This window comes from Mustela erminea, chromosome 16 (genome assembly GCF_009829155.1).
Source record: "Mustela erminea isolate mMusErm1 chromosome 16, mMusErm1.Pri, whole genome shotgun sequence".
NCBI classification, from domain to species: Eukaryota; Metazoa; Chordata; class Mammalia; order Carnivora; family Mustelidae; genus Mustela; species Mustela erminea.
The window spans coordinates 73,535,896-73,563,429 of record NC_045629.1 but is presented as its reverse complement, the minus strand read 5'-3'; positions in this window follow the sequence as shown (position 1 = coordinate 73,563,429).

Here is a 27,534-nt window from a genome sequence, read left to right as displayed (position 1 = left end):
CTCTACAGGCTGGTGTTTCTGGCAAAAGGGGGAACACAGCAAAATGCACAGAGAAACATGAGATGGCTGGGATTGTGACCTTTCTGTGAGACCCATTGGGCTTCCTTACACCAAGGCTTACTTACTCACCTAGTCTTTGAACTGTGGACCAGGAGAGAGGTGTCTCCTCTTACAGGCTTTCAAAGCAGAGAAAAGCAAGCCTTCCATGAGGAAGAATGGAGGAGGGGCAGCTATGTAGGCCCTATTTCTCCTTCCAAACTTGCCATTTTTCTGGGGTGGGGGATGGTGAGAAGAGGGCAGAGTGAATGAGAGTAGAGAGAGGCCAGGAGTATTCCACAATGGATGCCCCTTCTAAATGCAGGCAATCCCAGAGAAGAGGATTTGTAATTTCTGCTACCAGTGTTCCCAGTGTTCTTTCAATGTTCCTCACATCATTGCTCTTTTCTTTATATTACAATAGTCATGCTTGGAATTTATTCACAGGCAGTGAAAATTCAGGTCACCATCAACCCATCAGCATTTGTAACCCTGCCCTGGACCACACTTGCTTTCATTCCCTTCTTACCTTTGTCTTGTCTTCTTTCTTTCCTTTTTTCTTCTCTAATTTCCTTCTTTTGTTTTCAAAGCACATTTACATTAATTTGATCTTGGCAGCAGCCTCAGGAGAGAAAGAATAGTGGTTGAAAATATCCTCATTTTATTGGATAAGAAAATGAGACTGAGTTGAGTGATATATCCAGATCACAGAAAATGGCCATGACTGAGTTGGAACAAGAATAGAACTCTCTGACTCCTGGTCTGTGACCCTTTCAGTAATCTCACTCTGTCTTGTCGTGTAACTCTAGACATTAGCATTAACACCTTGTTGGTAGTAAGGTTCTAAAGTAAGCCCTCATTAGGGAAATCATGTATACTCAAAAAGACTTGGGTCCCTGTGGTTTATATTTAAGGGCATGATGTATTCCTGGACCCTGTAGGATCATACTCTGAGAGGTTTAATATCCTCACACAAGAGATGAGCTGGAGCAGAGAAAGGCTTATATGTACAGATTCCCAGAGCCCATCTCATCCTTACTCAAGGAAATATATTCATAGGGTGGAATGGAAGGAAGAGCCATCTACCATTATGAAAGCAAACTCTTAGAAACACTGCATTCAGAATGTTCATAATAGCCAAATTATGGAAAGAACCTAGATGTCCATCAACAGATGAATGGATAAACAAGATGTGAGATCTATCTATATATCTATCTCACAGATGTGATGTGATAGACGCACACTCACACACACACAACGGAATACTATGCAGCTATCAAAAGAACAAAATCTTGCCATTTGCAACGATGTGGTTGGAACTAGAGGGTATTATGCTGAGTGAAATAAGTCACTCGGAGAAGGGCAATTATCATTTACTCTCTCTGATACGAGGAATTTGAGAGGCAGCATGGGGGGGTGTAGGAGTAGGGAAGGGAAAAAATGAAACAAGATGGGATCAGAAGGGAGAATAACCATAAGAAACTCTTAATCTCATGAAACAAACTGTGGTTTTGTTTGGTGTAGGGGTTGTGCGGGGGGATAGTGTGGCTGGGTTATGGACATTGGGGAGGGTATGTGCTTGGTGAGTGCTGTGAAATGTATAAGCCTGATGATTCACAGACCTGTACGCCAGGGGCAAATAATACATTATATGTTTAAAAAAAAAAAAAAGAAGAAGAAACACTGCATTCTAGGTCCTGCTCCAAACACATTGCACCTCTCTTTTAATCTTAACAACAATTATCAAACACATGTACTTAACTGGTTCCATTTTCTAGATGTGAGAATTAAGGCAAAAGAGGTTAAATGATTTGATGCATGGCATACAGTTAACACTCAATGGGACTGGGATTTGCATCCAGAAAATATGGATTCAGGGTTAATAAGCATAACCAATGAGCCTGGTGGCTTCATATGATGTCCCTACACATGTATGCATATGTGTTTGAAAGTTCTCTGGTATGTTTGAATTAAACAAATTTAATGTACTGATAAATGGGCCCTTATCTCAGTCCTATTATTCGTCTTGAAGCCCTAGCATTAGGATTTTTTTTAAGATTTACATTTTTAAAATTTATTTAGAGAGAGAGTGTGTGAGTGGGGGAAGGAGAGAGGGAGGGGGAGAGAATCTCAAGCAGGTTCTACACTCAGCATGGAGCCCAACGCAGGGCTTCATCTCATGACCCTGAGATCATGACCTGAGCCAAAATCAAGAGTCAGACGGTTAACCAACTGAGCCACCCCGGTGCCCCTCTAGTATTGGGAATTTTTAATGTCCCTGAAGGTAATTTCTCAGTAATTGTTTCCATCATAGGACAGAGGTGACCGCTTGTTGTTGTAACCTTTCAGGTTTCCTGCCTCTGTTCCTGTCTCATACTCTGCATGCATGAAATATTTGCTAGATGAATTTATGATCCTTTTTCTACTATCATATTTGCAGTCTTTTCAGCATGTTCATCAATATATTTCTTAGAAATCTTTGCTTATAAAAAGCTTGATTAGAAGGAAATTTGTCTCCCTTGGAATACTTATTTTATTGATCTCTGAAATTATGGTTATATTAATATTACCTTATGCACCTGGGTATTTGGGAATATAGCAGTGGAATTATTAACATCTTCAAAAGAGTAAATGTTGGTCATTTCAAATTTCTGAGTCTCAAATGATTTTCTCTACTGTAAAATAAGAAAGATTACACAGCCTTTATCTCACCAGCATTTTGATTTCATGATCTTGCTCAGACCATTTAGATTTTACTAAACACCCTGATACATGGCATTGCCAATCTCAGCTATCTGGATATCAGATTGACTTTCCTGATTTTGATGTACATTATTACTTGAAGCTAAGGGGAGCATTTAGAGTGACTTCTTCGTGGCTCCTCCTCCCTTGGAAATTAATAGTGGACCTACAAGACCTAGATTTGACATCCACTCTTCTGGAAGACCTCTCCCAATGTTCTACCATCTACCCTCCTTGGATTCTCTAGGTTGAGTAGGTCCCTTATCACCTCAGGACTTCATATGTTTGATTAGCTATTGCTTATCTAAGCTAGTTTCATTGGTCTCTGATAACTTGGAAAGGAGTATATTTCTTCCTCTTGAGGTTGCTAAGCTTACCACTTTCACTTCTTAATAAAGAAGTCAAACAAACTAAAGCAGAGTCAAGAGAGGGAGAGAACTGCATACTGACAATATCATTTAAACATGTGGATGCAGCTGTGTCTGAACCTGGATGTTTCTAGACTTTTTGTTTCAGATGATTGAGCCAAAATATCCCTTGCCTTTTCCCTCATTCTCCATTTAGTTGGATTCTTGCCACTTGCACCTGAAAGATTCATAGTTTCTGACCTCAACAGCCTCTGTTGACTGGTAGAGATAAAACTGTGATTGAACTATTGCAAAAGAGGTATAGGAAAGAGTTCAGTGCACAGGGCATTGTCAGAGCTCAGGAGAGATGCCCTTATGTGATGGAGTCTTAGTGCCCAAGATGTCCATAAAGCAGCATCCGCATCATCTAGGACTTTGATAGAAATGCAGACCCTGTAACACAGTTCCACTGGATGAGAATGTGCATATTAACAAGATCCCCAGGTAATTTATTTGCATATTCAAGTTTGAGAAGAGTTCTATAAAGGATATGGGGAGGGATATACTTAGGGGCATTTTCCCATAAAAGTGACAGATGGGAAGATTAGGACCCAGGCAGACAGAGCAGTGCTGAGACAAACTGGTGTGGCAGCAACTTTGAATGTAAGGTGAGCAGGACATGGTGGAGAAGGGAGTCTGAAGGCATGGACCAGATGTGGTCTATTGTGAGCCACAGGAGGCCCTTTACAATAGCAGCACATTATTTTGAGAGATCTTAAGGGCAACTTGATGACTTCAGTGACTGGAAATCCATGGTGGAGGGAGGAATTTACTCTATGGCTCTATTAAGAACAATCACCCTGAGGAATGATTCACTTCCTGGATTAACCATCATTATAGTAGGAAAACTTGACAAATTACCATTGATCTATCAAACACATACTGCCTTTATTACTTCCTCAACAGTCAGATTCCTTCTTTTCCAGGATGGCTGGGATTTTCCTCTTAATAGCTAGTCTTGAATTGATTCAGGACAAGGAACTCATGGTAAATCTCACGCCTTCCCCTGAAGACCACTTCCAGTCGGGTTCTGATATTAACTATCAGTTACTATGTTTCCCTGAGTCCTCCTTGCTGTCTCCCCAGGATATGGTTTGGCAGAAGATGTCTCTTCTGATGTTCCTTTGTGCACATCTCTTGGATTCTGGCAAGATGGGAGAAGATGGAAAGTAGAAAAAAAACTATGGATAACATGTGAAGCAAGATGAGATTACATGAAATTTATGATGTGCCAGGGCAGGCTCATTTTGCTTTGTGAATAATGGTTAATCACTCTTTGAATCAGAGACTATTTACTAGCTGGTTCTCATAAATCAGGGTTGGGGAGTAGAAATATTTATCATGAGCTCATGTCATGTGACTTTAATATAGCCAAATATTTTAATAAGATTGAAGATTCTTAGACACAAATGTTTTAAATGATGGCAGATCTCAAGGCATTAAGAGAGGAACCTAAAGATTTTTGAAGTCAAGCACTGCCCTTTATACATTGAACTTTAATGATGTCTATGCTCTCTGGTACTCCTGGTCTCTCCTGTCTCCTCTGCCCTCAACAGTTGCGATGTGGCCAGATTTATGGTATGTGGGTCATTTTCCTGACTACTTTCTCCATTTTATACAAGCTATTAAATGTAATTTATGAGAGTGAGGAATACATTGTAAGTATGAACACTTTTACAGCTATTGGGGTGAGTCAAATAAAGGAGGCTGATTGTTGCAGGGAAGGCACTGGCCAGTGAGCCTAGATCATCAGGTTTAATTTCAGTCCTAAAACTTGCTGTATGACCTTGAGCAAGTCACTGCTCATCTCTGGTCTTCAACCATAAAGAAGGGAATGGGTAATCTAGTTCACCCTCTGCTCCTGTCTAGACTAGTCCATTTTAAGGGCATGGCTTGGTAACTATTATTGGTATACATACAAAATATACATAGTTTTTTGGCTGCGAAAGGGAAGAGTGATAATGCGTCCTTACTAGAAGGGTTTGTGGGGCTAGAATAAGTTTCTTAAATATGGGCTGTATCAGGTATATTCAAATGGTGATGTGAAAGTCTCTGGCAGAATGAGATTTTATGTAGGGAGAAAACAAATGTGGATAACATAAGGTCTTCTGAGAAGGAGGGAGAGGGTAGGATCCACAGTATGAGGAGGGAGTAGACTTGTGTAAGAGAAACTGTTCATCTGTGATAGCAGGATGAGAGATGGAGAGGATGGGTTCTGTAGATTTGTAGCAGGGAAGTTGAGACTGTTCTGGTGGTTTTGTTTTCTTTGAGAAACTAGACACTGGGTCACCTGCTAATAGTGAAATGGGACAAGGGTGGAGTGTGGAGTTCTAAAGAGAATGGAAGTTTTGTAATAATTGTGAAACGTTGGGGAAAGTGTTAGCAAGAGAAACGTGTAAATATCTTCAAAGTCCAGTTGGGGCGATGATCATGAATTTATAGTTGTGGATTATTCCAGTATATTCACTGTGCTTGACAATTTCCACTTGCCCCTTAGAATGCACCCATAACCCTCCAGAGGATGACCTATATGGCTACATCCACCACCTCTTTTGTCCGTCAGTAAATTTTGTCAGTGGGAAGCAGTAGCAGATTAGAGGAAAGGAGAAGAAGGTTGTGATTTTTTTTTCCCATTGACTCTTTTTTTTGTAGGAGCTGCTAGAGTTTAGATGTGTCTTGCAACCAAGAGTCATAGATATTGTCAGATAGCCTTGTCTCTGTGTTTGGTCAGCTGCTCCTCCTTTATCCCCTCTTAGGTCTTGGAGAGATCAATTCACCTTGACCATTGCTAGCCCTGTATGCAATATCCTTTGCAAGTTTCTCAGTACATTGCTTGCTGCTATGTAAATAGTACCCTTGTCAAAATTTTCCTGAATTCCTCAATTTGAGCTTGCTCTACATTTCTTTCTGGGACCTTGAATGAAATATTCTGTTATATCTTTCTCTCAAGCAATGCTTGGCTGCCTGCATATAGACAGAGAAAAGTTCAAGAATAGAGTTTTTGTAGTTAAATATGAAAAAGGGACAGATGAAGAGAGAGGGAGAAAACAGTTTGGAATATTTGTATGCAAAAGTTACTGAAATTTGATAGGTCATATGACTTGCTTAGGGCAGGAATTGCCCTGCTCCCGGTTTAGAGTGGTGAGGTCAATTTCAGTGAGCTTCAATGTTGGAAACTAAGAGTAATTTGAACAGGAGATGAGGAAGGTGGAGGAGAAGTTGAGATCTGAGTGGTTGAGTCAGTAATTTCAGGCAGAACAGTGTCAGGTGGGGAGAACCTGGGAGTAGTAGCAGAGGTTGGGAATGCAGAAGGTACCTTGAGGTGAAGTTCAAGTTGTTGAGAAGCCAGCCTACTGGATAACTCATCCATATTCTCACTGATGTCAGAAATGACAAGGTAGGAATTGAGTTTTAGGGGAACACTCTGAGTCAGATGCCAAGTTCTTTCGAATAAAATGGAATGACTTGGGGTACAACAGAAGGCTGCAGCTGGTAGAGAATAGTTCTCAACTAGATATCCTGAGCCTTAAAAGAACAGGATTTTCAGAAAAGTAACAGGAAACCCCAAGGGGGATAGAGGGTGGTGTCCTGCTTCATGACTGTGTTAAAATCAGTGGCTTCACTTATTTGTGGAGCATAACAAAAAGCATGGAGGACATGGGGAGTTAGAGAGAAGGGGGTTGGGGTAAATTGGAAGGGGAGGTGAATTATGAGAGACTGTGGACTCTGAAACAATCTGAGGGGTTTGAAGTGGCGGGGTGGTGGGAGGTTGGGGTACCAGGTGGTGGGTATTATAGAGGGCACGGATTGCATGGAACATTGGGTGTGGTGAAAAAATAATGATACTGTTATGCTGAAAATAAATAAATGAAAAAAAAAAGAAGGAAAAAAAATCAGTGGCTGTACTAAGAACTATAAAAAGAAATGTCCTTAGAGAAGAGCCAGGTTTCTGTTCAGGAAAGAAGTTTGGAGTGAGTAATCTGAGAAGGAGTGCACATTATAGAGGAGTTTGCTGATTACAGACCAGCATTTCCAGAGGGCAGAACAGAAATATATGGGGCAGAGCAAGAAACTGAGAGCTGGGCTTGGGGGCAGTGGCCAGGGTTGGAAGTCAAAGGCATTGCTTTGACTTGGACTTTTACATATGAAAACTGATGTGAGAGGCAAGATGGAGTTATTCTTGGTGGCTTACTTGTGGAGGGTGGGCATTAGGCATAGTGGGTGGAGGTTTATGGTTATAAGGCTTGAGAAGGTTTCCTTGGTCTCAATATCTAGAGATTGTGGAATGTGGGGCTCAGGCATCCCTTCTGGTCTATGGGATTTCATCTTCTGGAGTGAAAATCCTTCCGTTTACCTACCGTGAGATAATGTATCCTTGTATCTGGTTTTTTGCTCAATTACTTACTGAACTAAGTGAGAATCAATAGGTAATAAATTCATTAGGTAGAAGCTATGGGAAGGATTCAACTAATATTACATAAGAAATTTCTCCCATTCTGTTCTAGACATATTGGTTTTCTTTCTGTTACTAGAGCAATGCAGGTTTGTTCACTTTTTGGTTTCTTCACAATTTATGTTCTCTCTCTTTTCCTTCTGATCTGTGAGTATGTTTTTCCCTTCAGATTTGCACATGACTCACTTCTTCACTTTAGGTGATATTTTTGCTCAATATCACTTCCTCCAGGAGACTTTCCGGGACTCCTTATTAAAGCTCCTTACTCTACTCTCTTCTCTTATCATGCTTTGTTTTTATTATATGCGTATGGGCTTGTTGTTTTTTATTATTTCTCTCACCCAGGAATATAATCTCTGTAAGGATAGGACCTTTGTCTTATTTACTGTCTTATCCATAATGCTTTTGATAGTCCTGATGTGCATGCAGTAAGTATCCTATAAATGTTTGTGTTTTGAGTGCTGTGTGAATGGACAATTTGGAGCTCTTTTATGAGGTACTGAGTTATCTTCTCTTGGTATTCAAGCCTTTGCTTGATTACTCAAGGGATCGGTCAAGATGACTTTTGCTTTGGGTGAAAGGTTAATGAGAACATCTCTTAGTTTCCTTTCCACTCCAGTGTCCACTGATTACTCTTCTGTCCATATATTAAGGCCATTTCTCGGGCAACTGGAAATAATTGTATGAATTGAAAAGGATGCCTGGAAAATTGGTAATTTTTTTATTTTAAAGAATGAGCCAAGAAAGGAAACAGAGATCTCATCAAACCTCTCATCCAACACCAAAGCCATGATTTGCTTTGGTCAGTGGTGCCATCAAATGTGAGGTATGAAGAGCCTTGCAAAGGGCTTGTGCCAGAGTCTTCCCTATGCTGCTGCTGTTGGGAACATTGTGACTACAGCCTCTGGGAGGAGTCAGCCTACCTGCTAGATATGTGAGTGAGGCTGTTAGCCTCAAAAAGAAACAAACAAAGAAGCAAATAAAACCCAGAAAAAATACAGATCTGCCAATCTGGAATGATGTTTTTTTTACTTGTTTGTTTTGGTAGAAAAAAATTAAGCTACTGGATAGAATGAATGAAGACACTTTAAAAGGAAGATAAGACCCTGGCTGGCTTAGAATGTAAAAATTACAGAGTCCATCTTAATTATTTTTTTAATTGAAGTATAGTTGACATACAGTGTTCTGTTAGTTTCGGGCGTACAACCTAGGGGTGCCACAGCTCTGTGTGTTATGCGGTGCTTGCTGCAAGCGTAGCCACCATGTGTCCCCACGCAACACTGTTACAGCACCATTGACAACACTCTCTTCTCTGTACTTTCCATTCCATAACTGGGATCCTGTGCCTCCTTCTCCCCTTTACCCAGTTTACCCACCCTACCTGCCCTCCCCTTGTGCAACCACCAGTTTGTGGTCAGTATTTATGGATCTGTCTCTGCTTTGTTTCTTTGACAGAGTCCATATTATTATTGATTATTAAAAGCAAAATGTTATAATAAAGTGAACTGTGGGATTATTTGTAAAGGGGAGCATAATTATCACTTACTGAGCACCTTTCTGAGTCCACTCAGCAAAATTAGATAACTTGCCATGTATAAACAACTCTTTATTTTTTAAGTTTTTATTATTTTTATTATTATTTTTTAAAGCAATGGAACAGGATTTTATTCCCAGAATTCTTCCATCTGGACAGTCTGGGCTGTTTTCCCTCTCTATGCTACCTGCTGTCCACAATGTGATAGTGAGGAAGACGTTCTTTCTCTTTGCTCCACTCTAACCCCCATCCTATAGGTAGGTAGAAAGATAAGTAGATGGAAAGAGAGAGAGACATCTACCTGATTCTGAGTCAATTTCAGTACTCCTGTGGGAAGGTTCGTAAACCACCAAAAACCTTCTTTTACTCAGTTTTGAAAGGGAGGTTGGTAGCGTCTGTATCAGAAGTCTTTCCTGGCTCACGTGAGAGGGTAACATGTATGACGAATGCCTTGTATGCTGTGTCCTACAGCTGGGAAAGGAACTGGCTTAGCACAGGCTTGGGTCTTTCAAGCGCCGCTATCAACTATCTGTGCCTCAATTTCTTGATTTGCTAAATGAAGGCAATCCTGCACTTCCCTTGTGTGGTGGTTGGTTGAGCCAATGAAACAATTGGCATAAAGAGATTATAGTTACATCTGACATGAAATGAGTACTCGGCGTGTGTTTTGACTTTTTCTCCTCCTCTGCCTCTCCCTCCTCCTCTGTCTCATTAGTTATGATCATGGTCATTACTGGATTGAAGGTGACTCGTGCTTATGTGTTCATATTATGTGTAAGCTTCATGGGACTTTAAAAATACTGAAATAATTTCTCTTATTTTACAGAGAAAGGCACTAAACATTAACTTGCCCAAGGTCACACACCTGGTAAATGGCGAGACACTGAGATTGTGAATTATGATATTTATCTAAAACTCTACATTCATATGAAGATTCAGTAGGAATGTTTGATTTGAAATATACTCAGCAAATGAGGTTTCTGTTCATGACTGGTTGGCAGTGCAAATGACAGGTACCGTAATGGTTACATGGCCCTGTTGAAACCAGAGCATAGGGCACCAGGCTTAGAAAAGGCCACATGTCAACAACTTCCTATTTTTCTCCATTCCAAGATAAAGTCTTTCAAGTTATATATCACCTGGAAAGGCCATCTGTCTAAAATTGCTTAGGCTTGGGAAAGAGGTTTTTAGGTCAGATGTATTACTCTTATTCCACTTGAACTTTATTTTTTTTTTCTCTCTTCTCAAGATCTGAAACTCAATGATCTTTGTCACAATTCATGATCCCAACAAAGTACTTATGAAATAATAAACAAGAAGCAGAATCTCTAAGTGAAGGATTTCTATATTTGTAGCTCTGGAAAACACACACAAGAAAAAGCTGGTAACATTCGGCCGCGATGGGGACAGATGCTCTATTTGCTCTTTGAGGGTTGACTTCCTTTGTAGCTGCAGCTTCCATGCTCTGAGAACTGCCTGTTCCCAGCTCCCCGTAAGAGGGGGTCCATAGTAGTCCATGGTGAACTGCAAATGCACTCTTGCTGCGGGAGCGGACTGGATCAGTGCTGGGTGTTTGACTTGGGACGGGCTGTCGTGTCAGTCCTGCTGGCCACTTGACATAAGATGCTGAAGAGCAGGGGCACCTGCCTAGCTCAGGGCATGATCCCAGGATCCTGGGATGGAGCACTGAGCATCGGGCTTCCTGCTCAGCAGGGAGCCTGCTTCTCCCTCTCCCTCTGCTGCTTGTGCTCTCTTGCATTCTGTCAAATAAATAAATAAAGTCTTTCAAAAACAGATGCTGGGGGGGTAGTTATATTCTTTTTTGAGAAAAAGACAATAAGCAGGAGAAGGAGAACGTATTATGTGTTAAGTCACTGTAATTCTGAGGTGGCTCATTTTTGCAGTTAGTGTTTTCTCACTAGTACAGATAGAAGAAAAGTATGCTGTTGAGTAAGTTGAGGGTGTTTATATTTTATAACCCAACAATTCCATTTCTATATATACACCCAAGGGAAAACCTTATATATTTGTGAAAGGAATATGAATGAGATAAAAGAAAAGAAAACTTAATGTGCATGAATGGAGGAATGAATATAAATTGCGATACAAACGGATCACTATGCAACAGTTAAATAAAATAGAGGTATATCCATCAACATGGGTAAGTTTCAGAAATGCAATACTGAGTGGGAAAAATGAAAGGTACAGCTAAAATTTAAATTTATTTTAAAATGTACGTAGCAAATATAGCACAAGATTATATGATAAAAATCAAGTGGTGTGTCCACGGCGCCATTTGGAATATTTCACACTTGGCCTATGTCAAAGAGGTTACTGCCTATGTTCTCCTTTAGGATTCTGATGGATGCCTGCCTTATGTTGAAATCTTTTATCCATTTGAGTTTATCTTTGTGTACGGTGTAAGAGAATGGTCAAGTTTCATTCTTCCACCTAAATCCATTCCTGATTATAAGGAACGGATTTAATCAGGAATGGATGCTGTATCTTGTCAAATGCTTTTTCTGTATCAATTGAGAGGACCATGTGGTTTTTCTCTCCTCTCTTATTTCACACCTTAATAAGTAAACAAGCTAAAGCCATCCTGCCCATAATTCAGTATTTATGGACCCCATTGTTAAGTTTGGGTCAGTGCTTATCCACTCCATTTTTTAGTCATAGATTTAAAAAATTTCCAGTAGTGGAGAAAGTTTGGCCCTAGAGTTAGACAGACTTAGGTTTAGGCTCATACTAACAGTTTTGCATTGATAACTTCTTTACTTTCTCAGAGTTTTAATTCCTTTATCTCTTTCTCATGGAGTGAATTGAGAATTATGGGTCTATAGACATAAAAATATAATTAAATCTTACACATTTCATATAAAATTGCACAGTGGCCTTTTATCCATTTTGAGTTGATCTTTGTGTATGGTGTAAGAGAATGGTCGAGTTTCATTCTTCTACATATAGCTGTCCAGTTTTCCCAGAACCATTTATTGAAGAGACTGTCTTTTTTCCTCTGTATATTTTTTCCTGTTTTGTCGAAGATTATTTGACCATAGAGTTGAAGGTCCATATCTGGGCTCTCTACTCTGTTCCACTGGTCTATGTGTCTGTTTTTATGCCAGTACCATGCTGTCTTGGTGATCACAGCTTTGCAGTGAAGCTTGAAATCAGGTAATGTGATGCCCCCCATTTTATTTTTGTTTTTCAACATTTTCTTAGCGATTCGGGGTCTCTTCTGATTCCATACAAATTTTAGGATTATTTGCTTCAGCTCTTTGAAAAATACCGGTGGAATTTTGATCGGAATAGCATTAAAAGTATAGATTGCTCTAGGCAGTATAGACATTTTAACAATGTTTATTCTTTCGATCCAAGAGTATGGAATGGTCTTCCATCTTTTTGTGTCTTCTTCAATTTCTTTCATGAGTGTTCTGTAGTTCCTCGAGTACAGATCCTTTACCTCTTTGGTAAGGTTTATTCCCAGGTATCTTATGGTTCTTGGTGCTATAGTAAATGGAATCAATTCTCTAATTTCCCTTGGCAAAGGAAACAAAAGTGAAAATGAACTTTTGGGACTTCATGAAAATCAAAAGCTTTTGCATAGCAAAGGAAACAGTCAAGAAAACAAAGAGGCAACCCACGGAATGGGAGAAGATATTTGCAAATGACAGTACAGACAAAAGGTTGATATCCAGGATCTATAAAGAACTCCTCAAACTCAACACACACAAAACAGACAATCATATAAAAAAATGGGCAGAAGATATGGACAGAGACTTCTCCAATGAAGACATACAAATGGCTATCAGACACATGAAAAAATGTTCATCATCACTAGCCATCAGGGAGATTCAAATTAAAACCACATTGAGATGTCACCTTACACCAGTTAGAATGCCCAAAATTAGCAAGACAGGAAACAACATGTGTTGGAGGGGATGTGGAGAAAGGGGAACCCTCTTACACTGTTGGTGGGAATGCAAGTTGGTGTAGCCTCTTTGGAGAACAGTGTGGAGATTCCTCAAGAAATCAAAAATAGAACTTCCCTATGACTCTGCCATTGCACTGCTGGATATTTACCCCAAAGATACAGATGTCGTGAAAAAAAGGGCCATCTGTACCCCAATGTTTATAGCAGCAATGGCCACGGTCGGCAAACTGTGGAAAGAACCAAGATGCCCTTCAACGGACGAATGGATAAGGAAGATGTGGTCCATATACACTATGGAGTATTATGCCTCCATCAGAAAAGATGAATACCCAACTTTTGTAGCAACATGGATGGGACTGGAAGAGATTATGCGGAGTGAAATAAGTCAAGCAGAGAGAGTCAATTATCATATGGTTTCACTTATTTGTGGAGCATAACAAATAGCATGGAGGACATGGGGAGATGGAGAGGAGAAGGGAGTTGGGAGAAATTGGAAGGGGAGGTGAACCATGAGAGACTATGGACTCTGAAAAACAATCTGAGGGTTTTGAAGGGGCGGGGGGTGGAAGGTCGGGGTACCAGGTGGTGGGTATTATAGAGGGCACGAATTGCATGGAGCACTGGGTGTGGTACAAAAATAATGAATACTGTTATGCTGAAAATAAACAATAAATTAAAAAAAATGCACAGTGGCTGGTAATATAATGTAGATATAATTTATATTAATTTTTTATTCCCCATTTATAGTACAAGTATTTTCTCATTTTATTAAAAACTCTTCATTAGTCACATTTTTAAAGATGGAATAACATTTTATTGAATATTATACAATTTACTTAACTACTTTATTTCCAAACATTTACCTCTGTAAATTACTTCTTAGTAAGCATTTCTGTGCAAGTAGTGTTTCCTACAGTTTATGTCTGTACAGAATAATTATTAAAATTAGGATTAATTGATCAAATGGCATTTAAATTTTCAAGCTTCTGATACATATTTTCAGATTGCCCCAAAATAGTGTTGGACATCTTACATCTGTGTCACCCTAAGTAAATTATTGAATATTTTTAGCCCTTGGGTTTTTTTCCCCTTCATCTTAAAGTGATGTTTAAAATAGTAGCTATGGGGTGCCTGGGTGGCTCAGTGGGATCAGGTCATGATCTCAGGGTCCTGGGATCGAGCCCCGCATTGGGCTCTCTGCTCAGCAGGGAACCTGCTTCCTTTCCTCTCTCTTGGCCTCCCTCTCTACCTACTTGTGATCTGTGTCTGTTAAATAAATAAATCAAATCTTTAAAAAATTAATAGCTATATCATAGGGTTGATATGAGATGAAAGTGAGATAGTATATGCAAAGCACTTAGGCAGCTCCTAAGATTTAGTTAGTACTCAATAAATATTAGCTATTTTATTAATACTTTACTCTGAATAGCAGTGTATGTCTATTGTACCTCCTTCTTAGCTAATAGGCAAAAAAGTTCCTATTTTAACTAGTATTTCCCTGATAACAAAAAAAAAAATTTTTTTTAAGATTTTATTTATAGGGGTGCTGGGTGGCTCAGTGGGTTAACCCTCTGCCTTCAGCTTAGGTCATGGTCTCAGGGTCCTGGAATTGAGCCTGCATTAACCTCTCTGCTCAGCAGGGAGCCTGCTTCCCCCACCCCCCAGCCTGCCTCTCTGCCTATTTGTGATCTCTCTCTGTCAAATAAATAAAAATCTTAAAAAAAAAGATTTTATTTATTTATAGATAGAGAAAGACAGCATGAGCTGGGAGGAGAGAAGCAAGCTCTCCACCCAACAGGGAGTCTGATGTGGGGCTTGATCCTTTCATCATGACTTGAGCTGAAGGCAGACATTTAATCAACTGAGTCACTCAGGTTCCCCAGAAAACAAAAATTAAAAAATAATTATTATATTGACCAGCAGCCATTATTTTATATGAAATTTTGTGAACTTTTTATTTATGTCTATTTTACTATTGAGGCCTTGGTGTTTTCTTATTGATTCCAACCTGCTTTTTATGTAGGGAGACTCTGAATACTTTGTTAGTCATATTATTATACTTTACCCCAGCATATAGTGTAGAATTTTTTTCTCTGAAATAAGTTTAAAAATACATACACAAAATAAAGTTACATGGAAACAAATTTTATTTTTCAAGTGCAATTACATTCTAATTTCCAAAAACTGGGCCAGTGCTTTTAGGTCCTTGATGGACTCCTTTCTTCCCATCTGCTTGTTTCTCAGTTTCTCCATTCTGTGATCTTGTCTCAAACTGGTACTTCATTGATGGACCATGTTGTCATATCTCTGAGAAGAACGGAGGACCCTTTCTTTCTGAGACATTGCAGTTTGAACCTAAGAGATGCCTCTAGGTTCCTTCTCAGTTATGGTTTCACTCCCTCCCCCTATCCCAGAAGGATATGTCTCATCCTACAAACATGACTGATACCAGGACACTTGTTCTGGAGTCAGTCTGTTTGCTCTGAGGGCTTTTTGGGGTGAGTATCTGAGGATCAATGTACACACCTTTGATGTGATTCGTGAGGCTCGGTGTGAGAGGAGATCAGGATTGAGATGCTAGGACAAATGTGCCTAGAGATGGAAGTGGGGGTTATAGAGCTGGGGCTCTGGGACTCCATTAAAATACTATTGCTGCTGTGACAAGTTCACACAATTAGTAGCTTCAAACAACTCACATTTATTATAGTTCTGGAGATTAGAAGTCTGGGCAAAATGTGAAGTGTTGACAAGATTGCATTCTTCTGGAGAACCTGGGGGAGAATCTGTTTCCTTGCCTTTTCCAGCTTCCAGAGGCTGCCTACATGCTTTGGTTTGTGGTACTTTGATGTATGGTCCAAGGTGCAGCAGAACATCTTCACGTGATCTCTGCTTCCATTGCATCTCGTCCTTTCTCTGACAGCGACCACCTTTTCTCTGACTCCTTCTTCTACCTTTTTAAAGACTCTTATAATGTGATCACCCTTTTAAGGTTCACCTGGGTCATTCAGGATATTCTCCCCATCTCAAGTTCCTTAACTGAATCATATCTGCAATGTGTCTTTTGCTTCATTCTGGGGCAGAATTCTTCTTTGCGTATATACAAAACCGGAAACCAAGTTATTGGTAAAGACAATGATGGGACAGGGTAGGATAATGGTTATAGGCATTCCTATCCTAAAAGGGAGGAAAAAAGAAAGCATCATGCCCAGGCAATTGCAGAATTCAGCCTGGCAAATTCCATGGTGTCAAGGCCTAGGAATAATCCTCTGGGGCTTGTGGCTCTGCCCTCTGGGCACACCACTGCCCCTTTGGTGCCATCTTTCCTCTTCTGTGAGAGTGGCATGTGTTGCAGCTCAGTAGTCCCTTAAGCCTGTTTTCTTCTTATAGAATTTTGGGTGTCTAATAGCCTTTCATTTTCCAGTGGTCCACACCTTTCTGCCACATGTGCTTAAAGGGTTTCCTACTGGAGCAGGTGGAATATGCATTCCCATCCTGTCCACTGGTCTCAGCCACGTAGCTTGCTTCGGTCAGTGGAATACAGATGAACACAAAGTAGTGAGGGCCTTAGATGTATCTGCCTTTACAGCTCTTGCCTACTATGAGAGGAGCACATTCCTTGAGCTTTCAGTTCAAGGGCAATGAGGAGACACATAGAAAACTCACATGGACCAAACTCAGAGCGTAGATCAGCTCAACCAATCTCATCTGAATCTAAATAAATCTGCCTACAGATCCATGAGTGGGAAATAAAGTCTCTCAAAAAAATGTGTGAAAACTGAGACTTTAACATGATTGCAAGGTAACAAGTTAACCTGTTGCAATTTCAGAGATGCTGACAGAAGACATGAGGCTCCTAGGTCGGAGACAGAAGACTTAATTTCTCAGAGTGATAGCAATAATCAGAGAATGAGCATTTTTCTGTGTCGGCTCCATATACCTCATTTTTGACAGGGTGATACACAGAGGGTTGGGTGATGCCTACATTTATAGTGGGTTTTGCTACAGGAGAGGATCCCTGAGCTTAAGGAACTCATATTTTTTATATTAGGCAGTGACCGTGTCTTCCCATTTGTTCTGAAGGCAGTTATTATTGATTTCATGCTAGACTGTGAGCATGGCCACCCTTTACTCCTGAGGGAGATACTGTCTCTACATCCAAGTCCGTTCATTCTGCAAACATCTTTGAGAAGAAAGTCTGGAAAAAAGGCTGTCAGTACCTTTGCTTGCCAGATAAGCAGAGACACAAAAGCCCATCGGGGAATTGTCTCTCAACAAGCCTGGATATTGCACTTCTCTGATTTGGAGCTGTTTGTTGGTTAGCATTATTGTATGAGTAGCTGACAAATATACCCACCATGACATTGTGGGTTTTCATCTGAAGCCCTGAATCTAAGGTGGGACAGATCCACATCAAAGGGCATGATGTGTGCCTTGAACAAAATTAAAGAGATCTCACTCAGATGCAGTGCTGTTACACAGTAAGAAATTAATTAATAAATTTTGAATATGTATGATGTATCTTAATGCCCCCTGGCACCATAGTTTTTCGCCTTTGGTTTCAGTTTATGTAAATATGCTAAAGTAGGGTTAACTCATTGAAAGGAATACTGAGAAGATTTAATTCTCTGCTAAGAAAATTACACCTCTAACAGTACTTACTCTGTTCTAGACTGTTTTCATACCCTATCTTTAACCCTTCCAGTAACACTGTGCTAGATACCATTCCTTTATTGAGGCTCAGAGGGAATTGCCCAAGATCTTCATGTAAGGGACCAGGTTAGGGTAGAGATCATTCTGGATTCTCAGGTTTGTGCTCTTTCCAGTAGAGCACATTTCTGTGCTCAGCATAGATTAGGCAGCTTTCCTGTCTAAGATACCCATGGTCCAGTTTAAGGAGGATTTTAGTAAAGGGCATGATCAAAATTAGAGCTAAAGTCTTTGGATTATAAAATCTGACATTGTTTTTACTATATTACATAGAAATAATCTGTGTACCAGGGTGTGATTTAACTTGTATAATCTACTTTATCATGAGCGCTGAGGAGTTAAAGAAGAGACATCACCTTTTCTGCAGCCAAAAATGGTGCTAATTGAAAGGTAATTTATTTGTAAAATTTCCTGAGCACATTGGAGAAATTAAACTTCTGTAAGAATCAGTTGGTGAGGACTTAAATTAGGTGGTATGTGGTAGAAACTGAACATAAGATCTTGATGCAAAACTGACAATCCACCCTGAACTTCTTTGGGATAAGTCAAGTCTGATACCCAGAGATTGATCTGCAGAAAACATGCGAAGAAAAATTTGATCTGACTTTGGATGAAGGTCGATCTTCTATTTTTACCTAATTGATTTCATATCAGTCTTCTATTAGTGAAATAATACTAGTATGTCTCATATATGGCTGTGGTATGTCATTTACAGGTATGTTTAGATTAAAAGATAATAAATGGCATATATTTCCCATTTCAGAGTGAGAATTTATTCATGCATAATGCAGCCTTTTGCTGGCTTCATAGAGTCACAACTTAAAAATATCCTCCAGCTATTAAAATAGTCTTGATAAAAAAAATAAAATAAAATAGGTGTTGATCATCATCAACACTGCCACCATTTTTTATCACATCAAAGTTTGCCAGGAACAGTGAAGAATACTTTTCTTGCATTGTCTCATTTATTTTTACCTGTATTATGAGGGCTCATTGTCCTTCAACAGGAATGGATATACTATGTTTATTTCCAGGGTCACACAGGTAAAAGTGGCAGAATCAGGATTCAGACCTTCATTGGGCTAACTCTAGAGGCACCTTTGTCTGTCTATAAAGTAGATATATAGCAATTTACTTACCCAGGTCTGGATTATTAAGTATTTATTTAGTTTACAATTATACCCTGTGACAAATGATTAACTATTTTTGGGAAGTGAGCTCACTTCTGCCTTGATTACCCCTTGGGTTCTACCCTGTCTTCTAGTTTCTCAAACACAGCTAGCTTGGCTTCTGCCTCAGGGGCTTTCCACTTAATGTTCCTTAGGCTGGAACTGTCTGCTCCATTTTATGGGAGCTCTCTGTTCCCTCATTCCATTCATGTCTTTGTTAGATTATCACCTGCTTTGATAAGCCTGCCCTGGGCACTCCATTCATTATCATTTTCTCTGACTCATTTTCTTTTTAGCACTTATCAGTAGTTAGTATTATTATATATAATATATAATTTCCATGAGCACAGGGTTCTGGTCTCTTGCTAACTTCGCTTCCCTGGTGCTCTAGAATACATCTGTCTCAAAAGATGTTTAACTGATATTTGTTGAACGAATGGATAATGGAAGTTTCTGTGTATTTTGAAGTGTTTTCTATGGTGATTAGAATAATTATGTTGATAGGTGTGCATAATATATGATTCTTAACATAGTCCACATTATTGCATTCCCAAAGAGTTTGTACTGGTTTAAATTTCCACCAGAGATGTAGGAAACTGCCTCTTTTGCTACCATAGAACTGATGAGATCCAACCCAAGAGTGATAGTCAAAATTCACAGATCTCAGATGAGCAGAGTCAGACTCGCAGCCTATATACCCCAGGAAACTGTCCTAAGGAGTCTACTGTTTTTTCTCTATTACAGAATTACAGGTTATACCCACTCCTTCTTATTTATAATATGTCTCTTCTCCCTTCCAGCCCTGTCCAGGACCCGTCCTGGGTCCTGGTATAATGCTAGGTATTATAATCAGCCTTGGGGAAGCGTTTGGAGTGAAGTTGAGATCATTGAAGAAATTCTGTGCAGGTTTAAAGCATGAACTTTGGAGTGGTAGGGCCTGGGATTCAAGTCCTGCCCTGACTTGGAACTTTCTGGGCCTCCAGTTCTCCATCTGGAAAGAGAGGATATTTACCCAGTGTCTGCTTTACAGATCATTGTGAGGTGTAAACTCCGTAATGTGTGGCATTCACAGTACAATGTCAGATTCATGCCTCCAACTTAATAAGGCACCACCCTCTCCATCCATCCCAGAGTAGTGCCCAGGCAATTTCTTTGGGCCCAGCCCATTCTCTGATAGTGTCTTAGAGGGGAAGACACTGTAATATTTCTCTGCTGTAGGGCTGGCAGGAAGGGCAGGAGGCCAGTGGTGTAACTGTTCTGGTCACTCTTTATAATGGAGGAGGAACATCTGAATGGTGACAAATGGATGGGAAACAAGAAGTCAGCGAGGCCTGACAACTAAAAAAGGCATCAAGAATGGACAGAGAGAGGAAATGGGGTGTCAGCAGTAATGCTGACTGGGTAATCTTTTAATAGAGCTATATTCCAGGAAAGAGCTTCCCGAGTGAGGAAGTTCACTGAACCTATGCCGGGCAACATTGCAGCACAAGTTTTGAAAAAAACATTCTCTGGCTCGTGTGACAGTTCATGGGGTAGTAGTATCTCCTTTGTCAGTTTTATAAGGCTGAGTTTCTCTGAGGAACAACAGTTCTGGCTAATATTTATTAAAAACTTACTAGATGCCAGATGGTTATGAAGCATTTGAAAGCTTCAATTCATTTCAATTTATTCACTGAAGATATACTTACTATACGTAAGTGCCATCTACTACGTTCATCTACTACGTCCCAGGCATGGTGCTGAGTGCCAGGAACAGAACAGGGAAGAAAAAGAGACAGTACCCCTGTCATAGAGCCTACGTCCGAGGGCGTGCCACCTGCACCATGTATAAAGTTGAAAATAAAATTTAAAAATAAAGGGGTGTTAGAGAGGAGAAGGGAGCTGGGGTAAATTGGAAGGGGAGGTGAATCATGAGAGATGATGGACTCTGAAAAACAATCTGAGGGGTTTGAAGTGGCGGGGGTGTGGGAGGTTGGGGTACCAGGTGGTGGGTATTATAGAGGGCATGGATTGCATGGAGCACTGGGTGTGGTAAAAAAATAATGAATACTGTTTTTCTGAAAATAAATAATTTAATTAAAAAATAATACTTATATGATCACAGAGATATTTCCATATTAGGGTATGTGGATAAAAAATGTGTTGTATAAAGCCACATAGGATTCCACTGTACCTGTGTATTACAGTTTATTTAATGAATGCCCTTAGCTAGTGAAAAAAAGAGTTGTTTCTGTCTTTTGTTACCACAAACAGTAATGAAGTCAGCATCCTTTAATAATACTTCTTTGCACTCTGTTTTGGGTATTTATTGTTGCACAACAACAATGCCTCCTTTCCATAAGAACAGTCCTGTGTTTGCTGCTGGACTAGTTTCCTCAACTGGGTTTGTTCCCATAAAAGGTTCTGTTTTCTTCTTAAATGATCCCTGTCCCATTCAGTCCCAGGAGGGGCAACTCTTTTATATATTTTATTTTATTTATTTAATTATTTTGTCAAAGATCATACCCATATGTGTTTGAGCCAGGCCCTTCTTACCTGGGGTTTTGTGGATCAATGCTGTTAAGATTCTTAGAAGTCCCTTCCTCTCAATAAGAGTGTCCATGAGGCACCACTTTAAACTTTGGCCCATCAAAAGTTTTGTCATATAAATCTTGACATTTTGTTAATTTATTTTATTATGTTTTAATATTACTATGTTTTAAAGGAGACTCTCTTACAATATATTTTCTATCTGGTGGTTGTTTGTACAGTAGAAAGCTCTTTAGCAATCTTAGTGTATTTTCCTGCTGACTCTAAGACCTATTCAGTTGATTCTTTAAGGTCTTCCAGGTACATAGTAATAATGCATATAAATAATGGTATCTTGCCTCTTCTTTTAATCTGAGTTTTTAGTTTCCTCCTTTCCTAAGTCAGTCCTGTTCAGTGATCTTGAGGCAGAGCAGAGCTAGCCACAGTGGGGTGAAGTAGCATCAAGTTGACTTAACTGGGGGTAGAGATGTGATGTAGACTCGAGAATCCTTATAAAACTGGAAGACATGGGATTTCTGCCAGGAACATGGTAATACAATTTTTCATGGTTTGGAGAAGCTTGGATACCTTGAAAAGTGTCCTGCATACAGAAAGCACCTTGGCCAAGCATAGAGCTGAGGGCTCTTCCATTGTGCCCCCTGCTGCGCATTTTGCATACTTTTGTGTGTTTTTTTAAAATTTTTTTTATTTTTAAAGATTTTTATTTATTTATTTGACAGAGAGAGATCACAAGTAGGCAGAGAGGCAGGCAGAGAGAGAGAGAGAGAGAGAGAGGGAAGCAGGCTCCCTGCTGAGCAGAGAGCCCGATGTGGGACTCGATCCCAGGACCCCGAGATCATGACCTGAGCTGAAAGCAGCGGCTTAACCCACTGAGCCACCCAGGCGCCCTTGCATACTTTTGTTTGACACTATATTGAAATGATTTGTTTAGTCATCATCTGCTCAGCAGTACAGTGAGCTCCCTAAGGGTGGAAATTATGTTTTCTTTCTCTTGAAATCCCTAGTTGCCAGCAGAATGTAGGCTCTTGGCAAATGCTTGCTAATGAATTACTAAATTGCTAAATGTGTGAATGAATGTAGTCACAAGATAAAGTCATGTGTTTTTGTTGGATATTGAATGAATGAACAAATAAGAGTCATGACTCCATTGGGTTTCTCAAACCCCAGAACGGAAGGGCTAAATGAGGCTACGCTCTTACTTCTCCTTCCTGGGGTTCAGAGTTGAGGCATCCAGTGGGTCAAATGAGCTGGCTTAGTTCCTCTGTTGGACTTCCTTTCTTCTTTCGGGATTGATGGTATGTTAGAGACATGATTTAGCAAGAATGTTTCCTTTATATTTTGCTTAGGGTCTGCTTGTTTTTCTGGAGGCTGAATCAAGCACTGAATTTTTTTTTTTTTTTTTAAGAACCGTAAATGAGTTTTTGCATTGTTAGTGAATGATCTCATTCACTAACAATACTGTCTAAAACTATTTGATGCTCTAATGTCAACTTTAATTAAGGGTGGACCACCTACCATAAAGTGGTGAGTCTGAAAAGATTCCTTCTTTTGTTCAAAGATTATCACATATTGATTTTGTGATTATTTGACTATCTCTGGATAGCTTACTCACACACACACTTATAATTTGCCATTTATTTTTCCACCAGAGACCAAATCATTGAACCCTGCTAGTGTCTTTTAGATTCAGCCTTCAACCCAGAGATGGCTAATACACCTTCTGTTTTGTATGCCAAATGCGACTGAAGGCTAATGGCTATGTTCTGCTGTGTGTGGACTGATGTTTTGAAAGATACTGAGGTTGTATCTGGGATCAGTGCGAAGCAGTTCTGCTGTGGCTGTAGGAAGAGGGAAGTGTGGCTTATATACCCTGTGTATTTGCCTTTTATGTTCTAACACTTGAGGACCGGAAATGTTTCCCAACTCAAAATCACCCCCCTCCCAATCTTTTTCCTCCCTTGGCCCACAGTGATGTCATTCTTCTCAGAATTCCTGCAGCATGTACTGTTCGACCCATTCAATCCAGCTTTCAAAGGTTTTTTTTTAGTGATCTGGTCAGGCATGCATGTTTTCTCTCTCCAAATGGATAATGTTGGAAGTGGACTTCCAATGGAAATCTCAATAGATATCTTCACCTTGCCATCTAATGCCATATTTACTGGAGACACAAACTTAATCTGAGTTTCTGTCTGTAAAAACTATCTCACTTAATTGTGAAGATTACATGAGAAGACGTGCATGTTTAGCCCATATTAGGCTCTCAAAGAATGTTGTTACTGTTACCTTTAAAAACAAAAAACAAAAAACATAATGATCACCAGCCTTGCAGGAGTTGATTGCAACATATTTGAATGACAGGTGGAAACAAAGAGGAAACACTGTCCAGTTTGGCTAATGGTCTCTGATTATTCTGGTTTCTTCTGTGGAGCCATTGGTAAAGTGGCACATAATGTTGTGTAGTCTGATTCTACAGGTACAACTGTCCCAACAGAGGGGGATATATTAGGCTATTATAATTGAGTTCTGTTAAGCATCAGGACCCTAACTCTTTTATATGTGATTCTGTGGTAAGTTATCTGCAGATAATTTTTGCTCTAATAAAGGGAGAAGATAGTCTTATGACATGAGTGTTCTGGTCACCATGACAATTATTTGTAACCGTAATTTACTAAATTGGCAAAGGTAGGACAGGCTGTCATGAAAAGGTGAATATTATGATTTCTGGGATGGCAGTTTCTCATTCTGAATTAATCAGTTGTCATTCTAGGAGTCTCATAAGGTTAATGCACAGCCTTGAGTGATGGAGGCTTTAAAAAAAATAAACCTACAAAGATGTAGACCAGACTTTGAGCTATGGTGAATTTGCTAAGGTACGAAGTGCTACACTGCAAGGTATGTAGGGCCGACTCCTGCCTTTTCCCTTGGTGTGTCCGACATAGCCATTGGCGAAGCTTACTGAGCTTCTTTTCTTGTAATGTCTACAGGTCAGAATTCCATGACTTAGTGGACTATGAATTTGCTGTCTCTGGGCATTTATTTTCTCTCTCTGGAATATGTTCCTTCTACCTTCTCCCAAGCATGGGAGGTTATGGGGATTAAAACTGATAATGGATTCAGTGTTTCCAGGATATTTGGGGAGTGCAGTGGTGAATAAGATAAACAAATCCTTGCTTTTATATTCTAAAAGGATAAATATAAGAGTACTTTATATTTTCTAGAATGTCCTACAAATAATAGCTGTTATTTCAACATATCTCTCACAATTCACTTCAAATGTTGGATCTCTGATATTATCTGTGACTCTCCCAGGAAAATGAAAAACGCTTTCTGTGCTTTCACAAAACCTCATGCTCTCTTCAGGCAGAACAAGCCAGCTTCATATTTTGATTATCTATTTACATGTCTGTCTTCTCCAACTAATTTCATTAAAGGCAAGAACTTAGTCTGGTTCTTATTAAGTCACTGGCAACCAGCACAGTCCCTGGAAACATAGTAGATGCTATCACATGTTTGCAGTACAATTTAAGGGTGAGATTCCAGTCCTATTATGGTCAGTGACCTAATTGTTTCCAAATCATGCCAACCAATCACCATTTCACCCACAGGATTCTCCCTAAGGAACAAACAGAAATTGAAATCTTACTGTGTACAGTGGGATAAGGACTTGATTGTCCTCAGTAGAAGTCCTCTGGCCAAAGCTGGAATGAGGTAGGTGATCTAGAATTGAGGCCAGTCTGGCACCTCTTGCTCTTACCTATATCCCTCTGTCACACGCTAAGTTCAAATATGGAGACTGGAGTGTTCATTTATGTCCAAAGGGCTGAGGCCAGGCCCCAAGAAGATCCCTGAGTTCAAATACCCCCCTGGATAGATGCAATGAATGGCAGAGAGAGAAAAGAAAAACTAACCACCCAATAGTGGTCCCTGTGTCTTAGGTCTGAAATAGGAGCCTGAAAGAAAAGTGGCCGTCACTACTGTAATGTTAACAGTTATCCCACATAACTGCAATTGCTCACCGATCAGTGGCTTCGATATTCACTGCTTTGGTTAGCCAGACTTTCTTGCCAGCGCTGGGTCTTTCTAAAAGGACCACTTGAGATTCTCTCAGCTCTGCCTGTTTCAGGATATTTGGTCATGAATGTAAGCAAGCCGCACTTGTGGTAACCACCAGTTCTCTGTGGTTCCTACCAGCATCATAGGGCACAACTCAACAGCACCTCATCTTGTGTCCCACCTGAATCCCTCTAACTTCCTGCCTCTCAGTTCTTATTTGAACCTGAGGTTCTATGGAATGGAAGACTGGAGGACAGATTCTTTTCCCAACCATTCACTGTGCTGGGATATAGTTATTCATATAGCCTCTCAACATAGCCCCCAAAGATCCATCAGTTATGCTAGATAGCCGGGGGGGGGCGGTCAGCTCAGTTAAAGGCTTATTGACTCGCCTTCCTTGCCTGTTTTAAGCTGTAGGGTGCTATGAAAGGAGCAAGTTTGGTTTGGGCAGAGAAGGTTAGATCATCCCACCCCTGGACTTGGTTATATAATTAATAATAAGTTCAGTGTTCCCAGACTTGTCTGCACATTAGAATCACCTGGGTATCTTCAAAAAATTCTAAAGCCCAGGCCATCCTCAGTCTACTTCAGTCCCAATCTGTGGGGGTGAGATCCAGGTAGTGATACTCTCTGAAGCTCTCCAGTGATTCCAATGTGCAGACAAGCTAGGGTACCACTGAGCTAAATGACAACAGAAATAAACCAAAAAATAAAAAATAAACTTCCACTTTTAATAGAAACATTATTGTTCAAAAAATTATGAACAGAATATAAGTTCACCACCTTTGTATATGATACGAGCAGAACTATTGAGCACTGACTTAAGAAAACTCTTTGGAAGAGAGAAAAAGAAAATATGTGACCACAGAAAGCCTTCAGCCACTGAAGAATAATGTCTGTCATCAGGCACCTTCTCAGGGTGACCTTTGGCACGGACAAAGAAAGGGCTGATTGAGAAATCTAAGTGCCTTAGGATGTCTGTGGCTTTCTTTAACATTTGGAAATGCCCATTTTCGACTCACCTCCTATACTTGGCATTCAGGAAAGAAACCTTCATTAAAAATCAGTTGATAAGATCTCTTGGCCAGGTCATCTGCTTTCAAGTCTGCATGGCAGCTGACTGTGCTAAAGAAGACATTTTAAAGTTGTGTGTTTAAGAAAAAATGAGAGAGAGAGAGGGAAGTGAAATAGAGAATTTGAAGATGACATTTTATATTCATGGACAAGTAGGACTGGAAGGAAGAAAGGTCATTTCATCCACCTTACTTGTCTTTATGGAACTCTAAACCTAACTATAATTTATCTAATGATTAATGTAAAGAATCCATACTATTGAGAGACTTGACTAACCCAGTTATTGAGCTTGGAAGTCAGAATGGGGGAGAAAAGAATTTGGGCTTTGCAATTAGTAAAAGCAGGGCTCAGACTGAGATTTTTTTTCCCCCCCCAGCTTAGTTGACTTGTAACGTTGTGGAAAACTATTTAGATTTTTTTTTTTTTGGAGCCTGTTTCATCATTTAAAAAAATGGCAAAATCCAGACATCCAGTAGGATTACCTGGAAAACTACTTGAAATAGTGGGGCTAAATCAGCCCAACATGTAGTAATCCACCCCCATCTCTCTTTTTGTCACTCTTTTCCCCACTCCAATGCCTCATAAGAGTGATTTGATGAATTTGCAAAATTGTCATCAGACAATAGGATCTTTGCATGATTAAATATGAAATTATATCTGCTTTTTAATGTTGCTTAAAACAATTTCTCAGCTTTATAATAGGTACATGCAATAGGATGTAGTGAAAATAGCACAGTGCCTGGGCACAAATGCTTTTGAATAAATGAATGAATGAGTATTGTCTTGGAACTTAAGAGGTGGGAGATCAAGTTCAATGACTAATACAAGCTGGGAGACACTGAGCAAGTCCTCGCTTCTCTCCAGACCTCATTTTCCTCATCTGAAAGACAGAAGAC